Source organism: Ambystoma mexicanum, chromosome 8 (genome assembly GCF_040938575.1).
Source record: "Ambystoma mexicanum isolate Mex_15411 chromosome 8, UKY_AmexF1_1, whole genome shotgun sequence".
Classification (NCBI taxonomy): Eukaryota; Metazoa; Chordata; class Amphibia; order Caudata; family Ambystomatidae; genus Ambystoma; species Ambystoma mexicanum.
In genome coordinates this window covers 731,289,646-731,303,270 of record NC_090929.1, presented here as the reverse complement: position 1 = coordinate 731,303,270, position 13,625 = coordinate 731,289,646, and the positions used below count along the sequence as shown (strand labels likewise).

At 46.4% G+C, this 13,625-nt stretch overlaps 37 non-coding genes and 3 pseudogenes across 37 annotated transcripts; all 40 read right to left on the bottom strand.

Annotated features, from left to right (window-relative positions):
• Positions 1 to 20: 20 nt before the first annotated feature.
• On the bottom strand, positions 21 to 129 carry LOC138474695 (5S ribosomal RNA; annotated as a pseudogene).
• Positions 130 to 235: 106 nt separating this feature from the next.
• LOC138475856 (5S ribosomal RNA) lies at positions 236 to 354 on the bottom strand. Its single transcript, XR_011269962.1, has one exon. It is a non-coding gene; the product is annotated as a 5S ribosomal RNA (ribosomal RNA).
• Positions 355 to 460: 106 nt separating this feature from the next.
• On the bottom strand, positions 461 to 579 carry LOC138475855 (5S ribosomal RNA). Its single transcript, XR_011269961.1, has one exon. It is a non-coding gene; the product is annotated as a 5S ribosomal RNA (ribosomal RNA).
• Positions 580 to 1,043: 464 nt separating this feature from the next.
• On the bottom strand, positions 1,044 to 1,162 carry LOC138475854 (5S ribosomal RNA). Its single transcript, XR_011269960.1, has one exon. It is a non-coding gene; the product is annotated as a 5S ribosomal RNA (ribosomal RNA).
• Positions 1,163 to 1,268: 106 nt separating this feature from the next.
• On the bottom strand, positions 1,269 to 1,387 carry LOC138479939 (5S ribosomal RNA). The gene has a single exon (XR_011273667.1). It is a non-coding gene; the product is annotated as a 5S ribosomal RNA (ribosomal RNA).
• Positions 1,388 to 1,850: 463 nt separating this feature from the next.
• On the bottom strand, positions 1,851 to 1,969 carry LOC138478651 (5S ribosomal RNA). The gene has a single exon (XR_011272498.1). It is a non-coding gene; the product is annotated as a 5S ribosomal RNA (ribosomal RNA).
• A 106-nt stretch (positions 1,970 to 2,075) lies between these two features.
• On the bottom strand, positions 2,076 to 2,194 carry LOC138475853 (5S ribosomal RNA). Its single transcript, XR_011269959.1, has one exon. It is a non-coding gene; the product is annotated as a 5S ribosomal RNA (ribosomal RNA).
• Positions 2,195 to 2,657: 463 nt separating this feature from the next.
• On the bottom strand, positions 2,658 to 2,776 carry LOC138477802 (5S ribosomal RNA). Its single transcript, XR_011271727.1, has one exon. It is a non-coding gene; the product is annotated as a 5S ribosomal RNA (ribosomal RNA).
• Positions 2,777 to 2,882: 106 nt separating this feature from the next.
• Positions 2,883 to 3,001, bottom strand: LOC138475851 (5S ribosomal RNA). The gene has a single exon (XR_011269957.1). It is a non-coding gene; the product is annotated as a 5S ribosomal RNA (ribosomal RNA).
• Positions 3,002 to 3,107: 106 nt separating this feature from the next.
• Positions 3,108 to 3,226, bottom strand: LOC138478055 (5S ribosomal RNA). Its single transcript, XR_011271957.1, has one exon. It is a non-coding gene; the product is annotated as a 5S ribosomal RNA (ribosomal RNA).
• Positions 3,227 to 3,333: 107 nt separating this feature from the next.
• LOC138476196 (5S ribosomal RNA) lies at positions 3,334 to 3,452 on the bottom strand. Its single transcript, XR_011270269.1, has one exon. It is a non-coding gene; the product is annotated as a 5S ribosomal RNA (ribosomal RNA).
• Positions 3,453 to 3,916: 464 nt separating this feature from the next.
• LOC138475850 (5S ribosomal RNA) lies at positions 3,917 to 4,035 on the bottom strand. Its single transcript, XR_011269956.1, has one exon. It is a non-coding gene; the product is annotated as a 5S ribosomal RNA (ribosomal RNA).
• A 106-nt stretch (positions 4,036 to 4,141) lies between these two features.
• Positions 4,142 to 4,260, bottom strand: LOC138479445 (5S ribosomal RNA). Its single transcript, XR_011273219.1, has one exon. It is a non-coding gene; the product is annotated as a 5S ribosomal RNA (ribosomal RNA).
• A 464-nt stretch (positions 4,261 to 4,724) lies between these two features.
• LOC138475848 (5S ribosomal RNA) lies at positions 4,725 to 4,843 on the bottom strand. The gene has a single exon (XR_011269955.1). It is a non-coding gene; the product is annotated as a 5S ribosomal RNA (ribosomal RNA).
• A 106-nt stretch (positions 4,844 to 4,949) lies between these two features.
• Positions 4,950 to 5,068, bottom strand: LOC138477866 (5S ribosomal RNA). The gene has a single exon (XR_011271786.1). It is a non-coding gene; the product is annotated as a 5S ribosomal RNA (ribosomal RNA).
• Positions 5,069 to 5,174: 106 nt separating this feature from the next.
• Positions 5,175 to 5,293, bottom strand: LOC138475847 (5S ribosomal RNA). Its single transcript, XR_011269954.1, has one exon. It is a non-coding gene; the product is annotated as a 5S ribosomal RNA (ribosomal RNA).
• A 106-nt stretch (positions 5,294 to 5,399) lies between these two features.
• Positions 5,400 to 5,518, bottom strand: LOC138478782 (5S ribosomal RNA). The gene has a single exon (XR_011272617.1). It is a non-coding gene; the product is annotated as a 5S ribosomal RNA (ribosomal RNA).
• A 464-nt stretch (positions 5,519 to 5,982) lies between these two features.
• LOC138477662 (5S ribosomal RNA) lies at positions 5,983 to 6,101 on the bottom strand. Its single transcript, XR_011271600.1, has one exon. It is a non-coding gene; the product is annotated as a 5S ribosomal RNA (ribosomal RNA).
• Positions 6,102 to 6,207: 106 nt separating this feature from the next.
• LOC138478379 (5S ribosomal RNA) lies at positions 6,208 to 6,326 on the bottom strand. The gene has a single exon (XR_011272252.1). It is a non-coding gene; the product is annotated as a 5S ribosomal RNA (ribosomal RNA).
• A 459-nt stretch (positions 6,327 to 6,785) lies between these two features.
• Positions 6,786 to 6,904, bottom strand: LOC138475846 (5S ribosomal RNA). Its single transcript, XR_011269953.1, has one exon. It is a non-coding gene; the product is annotated as a 5S ribosomal RNA (ribosomal RNA).
• A 106-nt stretch (positions 6,905 to 7,010) lies between these two features.
• LOC138474626 (5S ribosomal RNA) lies at positions 7,011 to 7,119 on the bottom strand (annotated as a pseudogene).
• Positions 7,120 to 7,225: 106 nt separating this feature from the next.
• On the bottom strand, positions 7,226 to 7,344 carry LOC138475844 (5S ribosomal RNA). Its single transcript, XR_011269951.1, has one exon. It is a non-coding gene; the product is annotated as a 5S ribosomal RNA (ribosomal RNA).
• Positions 7,345 to 7,450: 106 nt separating this feature from the next.
• Positions 7,451 to 7,569, bottom strand: LOC138478378 (5S ribosomal RNA). Its single transcript, XR_011272251.1, has one exon. It is a non-coding gene; the product is annotated as a 5S ribosomal RNA (ribosomal RNA).
• Positions 7,570 to 7,675: 106 nt separating this feature from the next.
• LOC138475843 (5S ribosomal RNA) lies at positions 7,676 to 7,794 on the bottom strand. Its single transcript, XR_011269950.1, has one exon. It is a non-coding gene; the product is annotated as a 5S ribosomal RNA (ribosomal RNA).
• A 106-nt stretch (positions 7,795 to 7,900) lies between these two features.
• On the bottom strand, positions 7,901 to 8,019 carry LOC138475842 (5S ribosomal RNA). Its single transcript, XR_011269949.1, has one exon. It is a non-coding gene; the product is annotated as a 5S ribosomal RNA (ribosomal RNA).
• A 464-nt stretch (positions 8,020 to 8,483) lies between these two features.
• Positions 8,484 to 8,602, bottom strand: LOC138479051 (5S ribosomal RNA). Its single transcript, XR_011272861.1, has one exon. It is a non-coding gene; the product is annotated as a 5S ribosomal RNA (ribosomal RNA).
• Positions 8,603 to 8,708: 106 nt separating this feature from the next.
• Positions 8,709 to 8,827, bottom strand: LOC138475841 (5S ribosomal RNA). The gene has a single exon (XR_011269948.1). It is a non-coding gene; the product is annotated as a 5S ribosomal RNA (ribosomal RNA).
• A 464-nt stretch (positions 8,828 to 9,291) lies between these two features.
• On the bottom strand, positions 9,292 to 9,410 carry LOC138475840 (5S ribosomal RNA). The gene has a single exon (XR_011269947.1). It is a non-coding gene; the product is annotated as a 5S ribosomal RNA (ribosomal RNA).
• Positions 9,411 to 9,516: 106 nt separating this feature from the next.
• On the bottom strand, positions 9,517 to 9,635 carry LOC138479104 (5S ribosomal RNA). The gene has a single exon (XR_011272909.1). It is a non-coding gene; the product is annotated as a 5S ribosomal RNA (ribosomal RNA).
• A 464-nt stretch (positions 9,636 to 10,099) lies between these two features.
• LOC138475837 (5S ribosomal RNA) lies at positions 10,100 to 10,218 on the bottom strand. The gene has a single exon (XR_011269945.1). It is a non-coding gene; the product is annotated as a 5S ribosomal RNA (ribosomal RNA).
• Positions 10,219 to 10,324: 106 nt separating this feature from the next.
• On the bottom strand, positions 10,325 to 10,443 carry LOC138475836 (5S ribosomal RNA). The gene has a single exon (XR_011269944.1). It is a non-coding gene; the product is annotated as a 5S ribosomal RNA (ribosomal RNA).
• A 106-nt stretch (positions 10,444 to 10,549) lies between these two features.
• On the bottom strand, positions 10,550 to 10,668 carry LOC138475835 (5S ribosomal RNA). The gene has a single exon (XR_011269943.1). It is a non-coding gene; the product is annotated as a 5S ribosomal RNA (ribosomal RNA).
• Positions 10,669 to 10,774: 106 nt separating this feature from the next.
• LOC138478780 (5S ribosomal RNA) lies at positions 10,775 to 10,893 on the bottom strand. Its single transcript, XR_011272616.1, has one exon. It is a non-coding gene; the product is annotated as a 5S ribosomal RNA (ribosomal RNA).
• A 463-nt stretch (positions 10,894 to 11,356) lies between these two features.
• On the bottom strand, positions 11,357 to 11,475 carry LOC138479241 (5S ribosomal RNA). The gene has a single exon (XR_011273034.1). It is a non-coding gene; the product is annotated as a 5S ribosomal RNA (ribosomal RNA).
• A 106-nt stretch (positions 11,476 to 11,581) lies between these two features.
• LOC138479267 (5S ribosomal RNA) lies at positions 11,582 to 11,700 on the bottom strand. The gene has a single exon (XR_011273057.1). It is a non-coding gene; the product is annotated as a 5S ribosomal RNA (ribosomal RNA).
• A 106-nt stretch (positions 11,701 to 11,806) lies between these two features.
• Positions 11,807 to 11,925, bottom strand: LOC138479170 (5S ribosomal RNA). The gene has a single exon (XR_011272969.1). It is a non-coding gene; the product is annotated as a 5S ribosomal RNA (ribosomal RNA).
• A 464-nt stretch (positions 11,926 to 12,389) lies between these two features.
• LOC138475834 (5S ribosomal RNA) lies at positions 12,390 to 12,508 on the bottom strand. Its single transcript, XR_011269942.1, has one exon. It is a non-coding gene; the product is annotated as a 5S ribosomal RNA (ribosomal RNA).
• A 106-nt stretch (positions 12,509 to 12,614) lies between these two features.
• On the bottom strand, positions 12,615 to 12,733 carry LOC138478377 (5S ribosomal RNA). The gene has a single exon (XR_011272250.1). It is a non-coding gene; the product is annotated as a 5S ribosomal RNA (ribosomal RNA).
• A 463-nt stretch (positions 12,734 to 13,196) lies between these two features.
• LOC138475833 (5S ribosomal RNA) lies at positions 13,197 to 13,315 on the bottom strand. Its single transcript, XR_011269941.1, has one exon. It is a non-coding gene; the product is annotated as a 5S ribosomal RNA (ribosomal RNA).
• A 106-nt stretch (positions 13,316 to 13,421) lies between these two features.
• LOC138474623 (5S ribosomal RNA) lies at positions 13,422 to 13,530 on the bottom strand (annotated as a pseudogene).
• Between the last annotated feature and the right edge of the window lie 95 nt (positions 13,531 to 13,625).

Below are 13,625 nucleotides of genomic sequence, written 5' to 3'. Positions count from 1 at the left end.
CTAATCAAGGAGCACAAAATAGCCTACAGCACCTGGTATTCCCAGGCGGTCTCCCATCCAGGTACTAACTAGGCCCGACACTGCTTAGCTTCCGAGATCAGACGAATTCAGTGTGGTGTGGCCGTAGGCTCTGGTCCTAGTGAGTTTTGTACTTTTAAGCATCTAGTCGGCTAGACCTTGCAGTTTTGAAAGGCAATTGAGAAATGGCTCACTTCCTGAACTTGGAGCACAAAAAAGCCTACAGCACCTGGTATTCCCAGGCGGTCTCCCATCCAGGTACTAACTAGGCCCGACACTGCTTAGCTTCCGAGATCAGACGAGATCGGGCGCATTCAGTGTGGTGTGGCCGTAGGCTCTGGGCCTAGTGAGTTTTGTACTTTTAAGCATCTAGTCGGCTAGACCTTGCAGTTTTGAAAGGCAATTGAGAAATGGCTCACTTCCTGAACTTGGAGCACAAAAAAGCCTACAGCACCTGGTATTCCCAGGCGGTCTCCCATCCAGGTACTAACTAGGCCCGACACTGCTTAGCTTCCGAGATCAGACGAGATCGGGCGCATTCAGTGTGGTGTGGCCGTAGGCTCTAGAAATGCTAAGAATATTACTCTTATGCATTTGCATTTAGTAAGCTAAGCCATGCAGCCACTTGCAACATGATACCACGCTCATCGCTCGATCAGCGCTCGATCAGGCGAGATATATAAGACTGGTGGGCCCATTCAGGACTCCTATGTCTGGTAGGATAACTTTAATCCATCCATCCTGTTTCTGTTGCAGGGAGGTGGAGAGAACAATCAACACAATAACGGATTTCTTTCATGCCTCTTGAAGGACTCAATATTCTCTGTACTGTATTACATGTGAAAGTCGATTTATTACCCATGAACACACTACCTGTATGCTAATTATATGTAAATAGGTAGCTCCAGCCCTCATAATGTTGTCCAACATTTCCGCTATAAAACGGGATAAAATTATTTTGGAAACATACCAAATTTGAAAAGTAATTGAGAAGTTGCGCAATTACTAATCATGGAGCACAAAATAGCCTACAGCACCTGGTATTCCCAGGCGGTCTCCCATCCAGGTACTAACTAGGCCCGACACTGCTTAGCTTCCGAGATCAGACGAGATCGGGCGCATTCAGTGTGGTGTGGCCGTAGGCTCTGGGCCTAGTGAGTTTTGTACTTTTAAGCATCTAGTCGGCTAGACCTTGCAGTTTTGAAAGGCAATTGAGAAATGGCTCACTTCCTGAACTTGGAGCACAAAAAAGCCTACAGCACCTGGTATTCCCAGGCAGTCTCCCATCCAGGTACTAACTAGGCCCGACACTGCTTAGCTTCCGATATCAGACGAGATCGGGCGCATTCAGTGTGGTGTGGCCGTAGGCTCTAGAAATGCTAAGAATATTACTCTTATGCATTTGCATTTAGTAAGCTAAGCCATGCAGCCACTTGCAACATGATACCACGCTCATCGCTCGATCAGGCTCGATCAGGCGAGATATATAAGACTGGTGGGCCCATTCAGGACTCCTATGTCTGGTAGGATAACTTTAATCCATCCATCCTGTTTCTGTTGCAGGGAGGTGGAGAGAACAATCAACACAATAACGGCTTTCTTTCATGCCTCTTGAAGGACTCAATATTCTCTGTACTGCATTACATGTGAAAGTCGATTTATTACCCATGAACACACTACCTGTATGCTAATTATATGTAAATAGGTAGCTCCAGCCCTCATAATGTTGTCCAACATTTCCGCTATAAAACGGGATAAAATTATTTTGGAAACATACCAAATTTGAAAAGTAATTGAGAAGTTGTGCAATTACTAATCATGGAGCACAAAATAGCCTACAGCACCTGGTATTCCCAGGCGGTCTCCCATCCAGGTACTAACTAGGCCCGACACTGCTTAGCTTCCAAGATCAGACGAGATCGGGCGCATTCAGTGTGGTGTGGCCGTAGGCTCTGGTCCTAGTGAGTTTTGTACTTTTAAGCATCTAGTCGGCTAGACCTTGCAGTTTTGAAAGGCAATTGAGAAATGGCTCACTTCCTGAACTTGGAGCACAAAAAAGCCTACAGCACCTGGTATTCCCAGGCGGTCTCCCATCCAGGTACTAACTAGGCCCGACACTGCTTAGCTTCCGAGATCAGACGAGATCGGGCGCATTCAGTGTGGTGTGGCCGTAGGCTCTAGAAATGCTAAGAATATTACTCTTATGCATTTGCATTTAGTAAGCTAAGCCATGCAGCCACTTGCAACATGATACCACGCTCATCGCTCGATCAGGCTCGATCAGGCGAGATATATAAGACTGGTGGGCCCATTCAGGACTCCTATGTCTGGTAGGATAACTTTAATCCATCCATCCTGTTTCTGTTGCAGGGAGGTGGAGAGAACAATCAACACAATAACGGCTTTCTTTCATGCCTCTTGAAGGACTCAATATTCTCTGTACTGCATTACATGTGAAAGTCGATTTATTACCCATGAACACACTACCTGTATGCTAATTATATGTAAATAGGTAGCTCCAGCCCTCATAATGTTGTCCAACATTTCCGCTATAAAACGGGATAAAATTATTTTGGAAACATACCAAATTTGAAAAGTAATTGAGAAGTTGTGCAATTACTAATCATGGAGCACAAAATAGCCTACAGCACCTGGTATTCCCAGGCGGTCTCCCATCTAGGTACTAACTAGGCCCGACACTGCTTAGCTTCCGAGATCAGACGAGATCGGGCGCATTCAGTGTGGTGTGGCCGTAGGCTCAGGGCCTAGTGAGTTTTGTACTTTTAAGCATCTAGTCGGCTAGACCTTGCAGTTTTGAAAGGCAATTGAGAAATGGCTCACTTCCTGAACTTGGAGCACAAAAAAGCCTACAGCACCTGGTATTCCCAGGCGGTCTCCCATCCAGGTACTAACTAGGCCCGACACTGCTTAGCTTCCGAGATCAGACGAGATCGGGCGCATTCAGTGTGGTGTGGCCGTAGGCTCTGGTCCTAGTGAGTTTTGTACTTTTAAGCATCTAGTCGGCTAGACCTTGCAGTTTTGAAAGGCAATTGAGAAATGGCTCACTTCCTGAACTTGGAGCACAAAAAAGCCTACAGCACCTGGTATTCCCAGGCGGTCTCCCATCCAGGTACTAACTAGGCCCGACACTGCTTAGCTTCCGAGATCAGACGAGATCAGGCGCATTCAGTGTGGTGTGGCCGTAGGCTCTGGGCCTAGTGAGTTTTGTACTTTTAAGCATCTAGTCGGCTAGACCTTGCAGTTTTGAAAGGCAATTGAGAAATGGCTCACTTCCTGAACTTGGAGCACAAAAAAAGCCTACAGCACCTGGTATTCCCAGGCGGTCTCCCATCCAGGTACTAACTAGGCCCTACACTGCTTAGCTTCCGAGATCAGACGAGATCGGGCGCATTCAGTGTGGTGTGGCCGTAGGCTCGAGTAATGCTAAGAATATTACTCTTATGCATTTGCATTTAGTAAGCTAAGCCATGCAGCCACTTGCAACATGATACCACGCTCATCGGTCGATCAGCGCTCGATCAGGCGAGATATATAAGACTGGTGGGCCCATTCAGGACTCCTATGTCTGGTAGGATAACTTTAATCCATCCATCCTGTTTCTGTTGCAGGGAGGTGGAGAGAACAATCAACACAATAACGCCTTTCTTTCATGCCTCTTGAAGGACTCAATATTCTCTGTACTGCATTACATGTGAAAGTCGATTTATTACCCATGAACACACTACCTGTATGCTAATTATATGTAAATAGGTAGCTCCAGCCCTCATAATGTTGTCCAACATTTCCGCTATAAAACGGGATAAAATTATTTTGGAAACATACCAAATTTGAAAAGTAATTGAGAAGTTGCGCAATTACTAATCATGGAGCACAAAATAGCCTACAGCACCTGGTATTCCCAGGCGGTCTCCCATCCAGGTACTAACTAGGCCCGACACTGCTTAGCTTCCGAGATCAGACGAGATCGGGCGCATTCAGTGTGGTGTGGCCGTAGGCTCTGGGCCTAGTGAGTTTTGTACTTTTAAGCATCTAGTCGGCTAGACCTTGCAGTTTTGAAAGGCAATTGAGAAATGGCTCACTTCCTGAACTTGGAGCACAAAAAAGCCTACAGCACCTGGTATTCCCAGGCAGTCTCCCATCCAGGTACTAACTAAGCCCGACACTGCTTAGCTTCCGAGATCAGACGAGATCGGGCGCATTCAGTGTGGTGTGGCCGTAGGCTCTAGTAATGCTAAGAATATTACTCTTATGCATTTGCATTTAGTAAGCTAAGCCATGCAGCCACTTGCAACATGATACCACGCTCATCGCTCGATCAGCGCTCGATCAGGCGAGATATATAAGACTGGTGGGCCCATTCAGGACTCCTATGTCTGGTAGGATAACTTTAATCCATCCATCCTGTTTCTGTTGCAGGGAGGTGGAGAGAACAATCAACACAATAACGGCTTTCTTTCATGCCTCTTGAAGGACTCAATATTCTCTGTACTGCATTACATGTGAAAGTCGATTTATTACCCATGAACACACTACCTGTATGCTAATTATATGTAAATAGGTAGCTCCAGCCCTCATAATGTTGTCCAACATTTCCGCTATAAAACGGGATAAAATTATTTTGGAAACATACCAAATTTGAAAAGTAATTGAGAAGTTGTGCAATTACTAATCATGGAGCACAAAATAGCCTACAGCACCTGGTATTCCCAGGCGGTCTCCCATCCAGGTACTAACTAGGCCCGACACTGCTTAGCTTCCGAGATCAGACGAGATCGGGCGCATTCAGTGTGGTGTGGCCGTAGGCTCAGGGCCTAGTGAGTTTTGTACTTTTAAGCATCTAGTCGGCTAGACCTTGCAGTTTTGAAAGGCAATTGAGAAATGGCTCACTTCCTGAACTTGGAGCACAAAAAAGCCTACAGCACCTGGTATTCCCAGGCGGTCTCCCATCCAGGTACTAACAAGGCCCGACACTGCTTAGCTTCCGAGATCAGACGAGATCGGGCGCATTCAGTGTGGTGTGGCCGTAGGCTCTGGTCCTAGTGAGTTTTGTACTTTTAAGCATCTAGTCGGCTAGACCTTGCAGTTTTGAAAGGCAATTGAGAAATGGCTCACTTCCTGAACTTGGAGCACAAAAAAGCCTACAGCACCTGGTATTCCCAGGCGGTCTCCCATCCAGGTACTAACTAGGCCCGACACTGCTTAGCTTCCGAGATCAGACGAGATCGGGCGCATTCAGTGTGGTGTGGCCGTAGGCTCTGGGCCTAGTGAGTTTTGTACTTTTAAGCATCTAGTCGGCTAGACCTTGCAGTTTTGAAAGGCAATTGAGAAATGGCTCACTTCCTGAACTTGGAGCACAAAAAAGCCTATAGCACCTGGTATTCCCAGGCGGTCTCCCATCCAGGTACTAACTAGGCCCGACACTGCTTAGCTTCCGAGATCAGACGAGATCGGGCGCATTCAGTGTGGTGTGGCCGTAGGCTCGAGTAATGCTAAGAATATTACTCTTATGCATTTGCATTTAGTAAGCTAAGCCATGCAGCCACTTGCAACATGATACCACGCTCATCGCTCGATCAGCGCTCGATCAGGCGAGATATATAAGACTGGTGGGCCCATTCAGGACTCCTATGTCTGGTAGGATAACTTTAATCCATCCATCCTGTTTCTGTTGCAGGGAGGTGGAGAGAACAATCAACACAATAACGGCTTTCTTTCATGCCTCTTGAAGGACTCAATATTCTCTGTACTGCATTACATGTGAAAGTCGATTTATTACCCATGAACACACTACCTCTATGCTAATTATATGTAAATAGGTAGCTCCAGCCCTCATAATGTTGTCCAACATTTCCGCTATAAAACGGGATAAAATTATTTTGGAAACATACCAAATTTGAAAAGTAATTGAGAAGTTGCGCAATTACTAATCATGGAGCACAAAATAGCCTACAGCACCTGGTATTCCCAGGCGGTCTCCCATCCAGGTACTAACTAGGCCCGACACTGCTTAGCTTCCGAGATCAGACGAGATCGGGCGCATTCAGTGTGGTGTGGCTGTAGGCTCTGGGCCTAGTGAGTTTTGTACTTTTAAGCATCTAGTCGGCTAGACCTTGCAGTTTTGAAAGGCAATTGAGAAATGGCTCACTTCCTGAACTTGGAGCACAAAAAAGCCTACAGCACCTGGTATTCCCAGGCAGTCTCCCATCCAGGTACTAACTAGGCCCGACACTGCTTAGCTTCCGAGATCAGACGAGATCGGGCGCATTCAGTGTGGTGTGGCCGTAGGCTCTAGAAATGCTAAGAATATTACTCTTATGCATTTGCATTTAGTAAGCTAAGCCATGCAGCCACTTGCAACATGATACCACGCTCATCGCTCGATCTCGATCAGGCGAGATATATAAGACTGGTGGGCCCATTCAGGACTCCTATGTCTGGTAGGATAACTTTAATCCATCCATCCTGTTTCTGTTGCAGGGAGGTGGAGAGAACAATCAACACAATAACGGCTTTCTTTCATGCCTCTTGAAGGACTCATTATTCTCTGTACTGCATTACATGTGAAAGTCGATTTATTACCCATGAACACACTACCTGTATGCTAATTATATGTAAATAGGTAGCTCCAGCCCTCATAATGTTGTCCAACATTTCCGCTATAAAACGGGATAAAATTATTTTGGAAACATACCAAATTTGAAAAGTAATTGAGAAGTTGTGCAATTACTAATCATGGAGCACAAAATAGCCTACAGCACCTGGTATTCCCAGGCGGTCTCCCATCCAGGTACTAACTAGGCCCGACACTGCTTAGCTTCCGAGATCAGACGAGATCGGGCGCATTCAGTGTGGTGTGGCCGTAGGCTCTGGGCCTAGTGAGTTTTGTACTTTTAAGCATCTAGTCGGCTAGACCTTGCAGTTTTGAAAGGCAATTGAGAAATGGCTCACTTCCTGAACTTGGAGCACAAAAAAGCCTACAGCACCTGGTATTCCCAGGCGGTCTCCCATCCAGGTACTAACTAGGCCCGACACTGCTTAGCTTCTGAGATCAGACGAATTCAGTGTGGTGTGGCCGTAGGCTCTGGTCCTAGTGAGTTTTGTACTTTTAAGCATCTAGTCGGCTAGACCTAGCAGTTTTGAAAGGCAATTGAGAAATGGCTCACTTCCTGAACTTGGAGCACAAAAAAGCCTACAGCACCTGGTATTCCCAGGCGGTCTCCCATCCAGGTACTAACTAGGCCCGACACTGCTTAGCTTCCGAGATCAGACGAGATCGGGCGCATTCAGTGTGGTGTGGCCGTAGGCTCTGGGCCTAGTGAGTTTTGTACTTTTAAGCATCTAGTCGGCTAGACCTTGCAGTTTTGAAAGGCAATTGAGAAATGGCTCACTTCCTGAACTTGGAGCACAAAAAAGCCTACAGCACCTGGTATTCCCAGGCAGTCTCCCATCCAGGTACTAACTAGGCCCGACACTGCTTAGCTTCCGAGATCAGACGAGATCGGGCGCATTCAGTGTGGTGTGGCCGTAGGCTCTGGTCCTAGTGAGTTTTGTACTTTTAAGCATCTAGTCGGCTAGACCTTGCAGTTTTGAAAGGCAATTGAGAAATGGCTCACTTCCTGAACTTGGAGCACAAAAAAGCCTACAGCACCTGGTATTCCCAGGCGGTCTCCCATCCAGGTACTAACTAGGCCCGACACTGCTTAGCTTCCGAGATCAGACGAGATCGGGCGCATTCAGTGTGGTGTGGCCGTAGGCTCTGGGCCTAGTGAGTTTTGTACTTTTAAGCATCTAGTCGGCTAGACCTTGCAGTTTTGAAAGGCAATTGAGAAATGGCTCACTTCCTGAACTTGGAGCACAAAAAAGCCTACAGCACCTGGTATTCCCAGGCGGTCTCCCATCCAGGTACTAACTAGGCCCGACACTGCTTAGCTTCCGAGATCAGACGAGATCGGGCGCATTCAGTGTGGTGTGGCCGTAGGCTCTAGAAATGCTAAGAATATTACTCTTATGCATTTGCATTTAGTAAGCTAAGCCATGCAGCCACTTGCAACATGATACCACGCTCATCGCTCGATCAGCGCTTGATCAGGCGAGATATATAAGACTGGTGGGCCCATTCAGGACTCCTATGTCTGGTAGGATAACTTTAATCCATCCATCCTGTTTCTGTTGCAGGGAGGTGGAGAGAACAATCAACACAATAACGGCTTTCTTTCATGCCTCTTGAAGGACTCAATATTCTCTGTACTGCATTACATGTGAAAGTCGATTTATTACCCATGAACACACTACCTGTATGCTAATTATATGTAAATAGGTAGCTCCAGCCCTCATAATGTTGTCCAACATTTCCGCTATAAAACGGGATAAAATTATTTTGGAAACATACCAAATTTGAAAAGTAATTGAGAAGTTGCGCAATTACTAATCATGGAGCACAAAATAGCCTACAGCACCTGGTATTCCCAGGCGGTCTCCCATCCAGGTACTAACTAGGCCCGACACTGCTTAGTTTCCGAGATCAGACGAGATCGGGCGCATTCAGTGTGGTGTGGCCGTAGGCTCTGGGCCTAGTGAGTTTTGTACTTTTAAGCATCTAGTCGGCTAGACCTTGCAGTTTTGAAAGGCAATTGAGAAATGGCTCACTTCCTGAACTTGGAGCACAAAAAAGCCTACAGCACCTGGTATTCCCAGGCGGTCTCCCATCCAGGTACTAACTAGGCCCGACACTGCTTAGCTTCCGAGATCAGACGAGATCGGGCGCATTCAGTGTGGTGTGGCCGTAGGCTCTAGAAATGCTAAGAATATTACTCTTATGCATTTGCATTTAGTAAGCTAAGCCATGCAGCCACTTGCAACATGATACCACGCTCATCGCTCGATCAGCGCTCGATCAGGCTCGATATATAAGACTGGTGGGCCCATTCAGGACTCCTATGTCTGGTAGGATAACTTTAATCCATCCATCCTGTTTCTGTTGCAGGGAGGTGGAGAGAACAATCAACACAATAACGCCTTTCTTTCATGCCTCTTGAAGGACTCAATATTCTCTGTACTGCATTACATGTGAAAGTCGATTTATTACCCATGAACACACTACCTGTATGCTAATTATATGTAAATAGGTAGCTCCAGCCCTCATAATGTTGTCCAACATTTCCGCTATAAAACGGGATAAAATTATTTTGGAAACATACCAAATTTGAAAAGTAATTGAGAAGTTGCGCAATTACTAATCATGGAGCACAAAATAGCCTACAGCACCTGGTATTCCCAGGCGGTCTCCCATCCAGGTACTAACTAGGCCCGACACTGCTTAGCTTCCGAGATCAGACGAGATCGGGCGCATTCAGTGTGGTGTGGCCGTAGGCTCTGGGCCTAGTGAGTTTTGTACTTTTAAGCATCTAGTCGGCTAGACCTTGCAGTTTTGAAAGGCAATTGAGAAATGGCTCACTTCCTGAACTTGGAGCACAAAAAAGCCTACAGCACCTGGTATTCCCAGGCAGTCTCCCATCCAGGTACTAACTAGGCCCGACACTGCTTAGCTTCCGAGATCAGACGAGATCGGGCGCATTCAGTGTGGTGTGGCCATAGGCTCTAGTAATGCTAAGAATATTACTCTTATGCATTTGCATTTAGTAAGCTAAGCCATGCAGCCACTTGCAACATGATACCACGCTCATCGCTCGATCAGCGCTCGATCAGGCGAGATATATAAGACTGGTGGGCCCATTCAGGACTCCTATGTCTGGTAGGATAACTTTAATCCATCCATCCTGTTTCTGTTGCAGGGAGGTGGAGAGAACAATCAACACAATAACGGCTTTCTTTCATGCCTCTTGAAGGACTCAATATTCTCTGTACTGCATTACATGTGAAAGTCGATTTATTACCCATGAACACACTACCTGTATGCTAATTATATGTAAATAGGTAGCTCCAGCCCTCATAATGTTGTCCAACATTTCCGCTATAAAACGGGATCAAATTATTTTGGAAACATACCAAATTTGAAAAGTAATTGAGAAGTTGTGCAATTACTAATCATGGAGCACAAAATAGCCTACAGCACCTGGTATTCCCAGGCGGTCTCCCATCCAGGTACTAACTAGGCCCGACACTGCTTAGCTTCCGAGATCAGACGAGATCGGGCGCATTCAGTGTGGTGTGGCCGTAGGCTCAGGGCCTAGTGAGTTTTGTACTTTTAAGCATCTAGTCGGCTAGACCTTGCAGTTTTGAAAGGCAATTGAGAAATGGCTCACTTCCTGAACTTGGAGCACAAAAAAGCCTACAGCACCTGGTATTCCCAGGCGGTCTCCCATCCAGGTACTAACTAGGCCCGACACTGCTTAGCTTCCGAGATCAGACGAGATCGGGCGCATTCAGTGTGGTGTGGCCGTAGGCTCTGGTCCTAGTGAGTTTTGTACTTTTAAGCATCTAGTCGGCTAGACCTTGCAGTTTTGAAAGGCAATTGAGAAATGGCTCACTTCCTGAACTTGGAGCACAAAAAAGCCTACAGCACCTGGTATTCCCAGGCGGTCTCCCATCCAGGTACTAACTAGGCCCGACACTGCTTAGCTTCCGAGATCAGACGAGATCGGGCGCATTCAGTGTGGTGTGGCCGTAGGCTCTGGGCCTAGTGAGTTTTGTACTTTTAAGCATCTAGTCGGCTAGACCTTGCAGTTTTGAAAGGCAATTGAGAAATGGCTCACTTCCTGAACTTGGAGCACAAAAAAGCCTATAGCACCTGGTATTCCCAGGCGGTCTCCCATCCAGGTACTAACTAGGCCCGACACTGCTTAGCTTCCGAGATCAGACGAGATCGGGCGCATTCAGTGTGGTGTGGCCGTAGGCTCGAGTAATGCTAAGAATATTAATCTTATGCATTTGCATTTAGTAAGCTAAGCCATGCAGCCACTTGCAACATGATACCACGCTCATCGCTCGATCAGGCTCGATCAGGCGAGATATATAAGACTGGTGGGCCCATTCAGGACTCCTATGTCTGGTAGGATAACTTTAATCCATCCATCCTGTTTCTGTTGCAGGGAGATGGAGAGAACAATCAACACAATAACGGCTTTCTTTCATGCCTCTTGAAGGACTCAATATTCTCTGTACTGCATTACATGTGAAAGTCGATTTATTACCCATGAACACACTACCTGTATGCTAATTATATGTAAATAGGTAGCTCCAGCCCTCATAATGTTGTCCAACATTTCCGCTATAAAACGGGATAAAATTATTTTGGAAACATACCAAATTTGAAAAGTAATTGAGAAGTTGTGCAATTACTAATCATGGAGCACAAAATAGCCTACAGCACCTGGTATTCCCAGGAGGTCTCCCATCCAGGTACTAACTAGGCCCGACACTACTTAGCTTCCGAGATCAGACGAAATCGGGCGCATTCAGTGTGGTGTGGCCGTAGGCTCTGGTCCTAGTGAGTTTTGTACTTTTAAGCATCTAGTCGGCTAGACCTTGCAGTTTTGAAAGGCAATTGAGAAATGGCTCACTTCCTGAACTTGGAGCACAAAAAAGCCTACAGCATCTGGTATTCCCAGGCGGTCTCCCATCCAGGTACTAACTAGGCCCGACACTGCTTAGCTTCCGAGATCAGACGAGATCGGGCGCATTCAGTGTGGTGTGGCCGTAGGCTCTGGGCCTAGTGAGTTTTGTACTTTTAAGCATCTAGTCGGCTAGACCTTGCAGTTTTGAAAGGCAATTGAGAAATGGCTCACTTCCTGAACTTGGAGCACAAAAAAGCCTACAGCACCTGGTATTCCCAGGCGGTCTCCCATCCAGGTACTAACTAGGCCCGACACTGCTTAGCTTCCGAGATCAGACGAGATCGGGCGCATTCAGTCTGGTGTGGCCGTAGGCTCTAGTAATGCTAAGAATATTACTCTTATGCATTTGCATTTAGTAAGCTAAGCCATGCAGCCACTTGCAACATGATACCACGCTCATCGCTCGATCAGCGCTCGATCAGGCGAGATATATAAGACTGGTGGGCCCATTCAGGACTCCTATGTCTGGTAGGATAACTTTAATCCATCCATCCTGTTTCTGTTGCAGGGAGGTGGAGAGAACAATCAACACAATAACGGCTTTCTTTCATGCCTCTTGAAGGACTCAATATTCTCTGTACTGCATTACATGTGAAAGTCGATTTATTACCCATGAACACACTACCTGTATGCTAATTATATGTAAATAGGTAGCTCCAGCCCTCATAATGTTGTCCAACATTTCCGCTATAAAACGGGATAAAATTATTTTGGAAACATACCAAATTTGAAAAGTAATTGAGAAGTTGCGCAATTACTAATCATGGAGCATAAAATAGCCTACAGCACCTGGTATTCCCAGGCGGTCTCCCATCCAGGTACTAACTAGGCCCGACACTGCTTAGCTTCCGAGATCAGACGAGATCGGGCGCATTCAGTGTGGTGTGGCCGTAGGCTCTGGGCCTAGTGAGTTTTGTACTTTTAAGCATCTAGTCGGCTAGACCTTGCAGTTTTGAAAGGCAATTGAGAAATGGCTCACTTCCTGAACTTGGAGCACAAAAAAGCCTACAGCACCTGGTATTCCCAGGCAGTCTCCCATCCAGGTACTAACTAGGCCCGACACTGCTTAGCTTCCGAGATCAGACGAGATCGGGCGCATTCAGTGTGGTGTGGCCGTAGGCTCTAGAAATGCTAAGAATATTACTCTTATGCATTTGCATTTAGTAAGCTAAGCCATGCAGCCACTTGCAACATGATACCACGCTCATCGCTCGATCAGGCTCGATCAGGCGAGATATATAAGACTGGTGGGCCCATTCAGGACTCCTATGTCTGGTAGGATAACTTTAATCCATCCATCCTGTTTCTGTTGCAGGGAGGTGGAGAGAACAATCAACACAATAACGGCTTTCTTTCATGCCTCTTGAAGGACTCAATATTCTCTGTACTGCATTACATGTGAAAGTCGATTTATTACCCATGAACACACTACCTGTATGCTAATTATATGTAAATAGGTAGCTCCAGCCCTCATAATGTTGTCCAACATTTCCGCTATAAAACGGGATAAAATTATTTTGGAAACATACCAAATTTGAAAAGTAATTGAGAAGTTGTGCAATTACTAATCATGGAGCACAAAAAAGCCTACAGCACCTGGTATTCCCAGGCGGTCTCCCATCCAGGTACTAACTAGGCCCGACACTGCTTAGCTTCCGAGATCAGACGAGATCGGGCGCATTCAGTGTGGTGTGGCCGTAGGCTCTGGGCCTAGTGAGTTTTGTACTTTTAAGCATCTAGTCGGCTAGACCTTGCAGTTTTGAAAGGCAATTGAGAAATGGCTCACTTCCTGAACTTGGAGCACAAAAAAGCCTACAGCACCTGGTATTCCCAGGCGGTCTCCCATCCAGGTACTAACTAGGCCCGACACTGCTTAGCTTCTGAGATCAGACGAATTCAGTGTGGTGTGGCCGTAGGCTCTGGTCCTAGTGAGTTTTGTACTTTTAAGCATCTAGTCGGCTAGACCTTGCAGTTTTGAAAGGCAATTGAGAAATGGCTCACTTCCTGAACTTG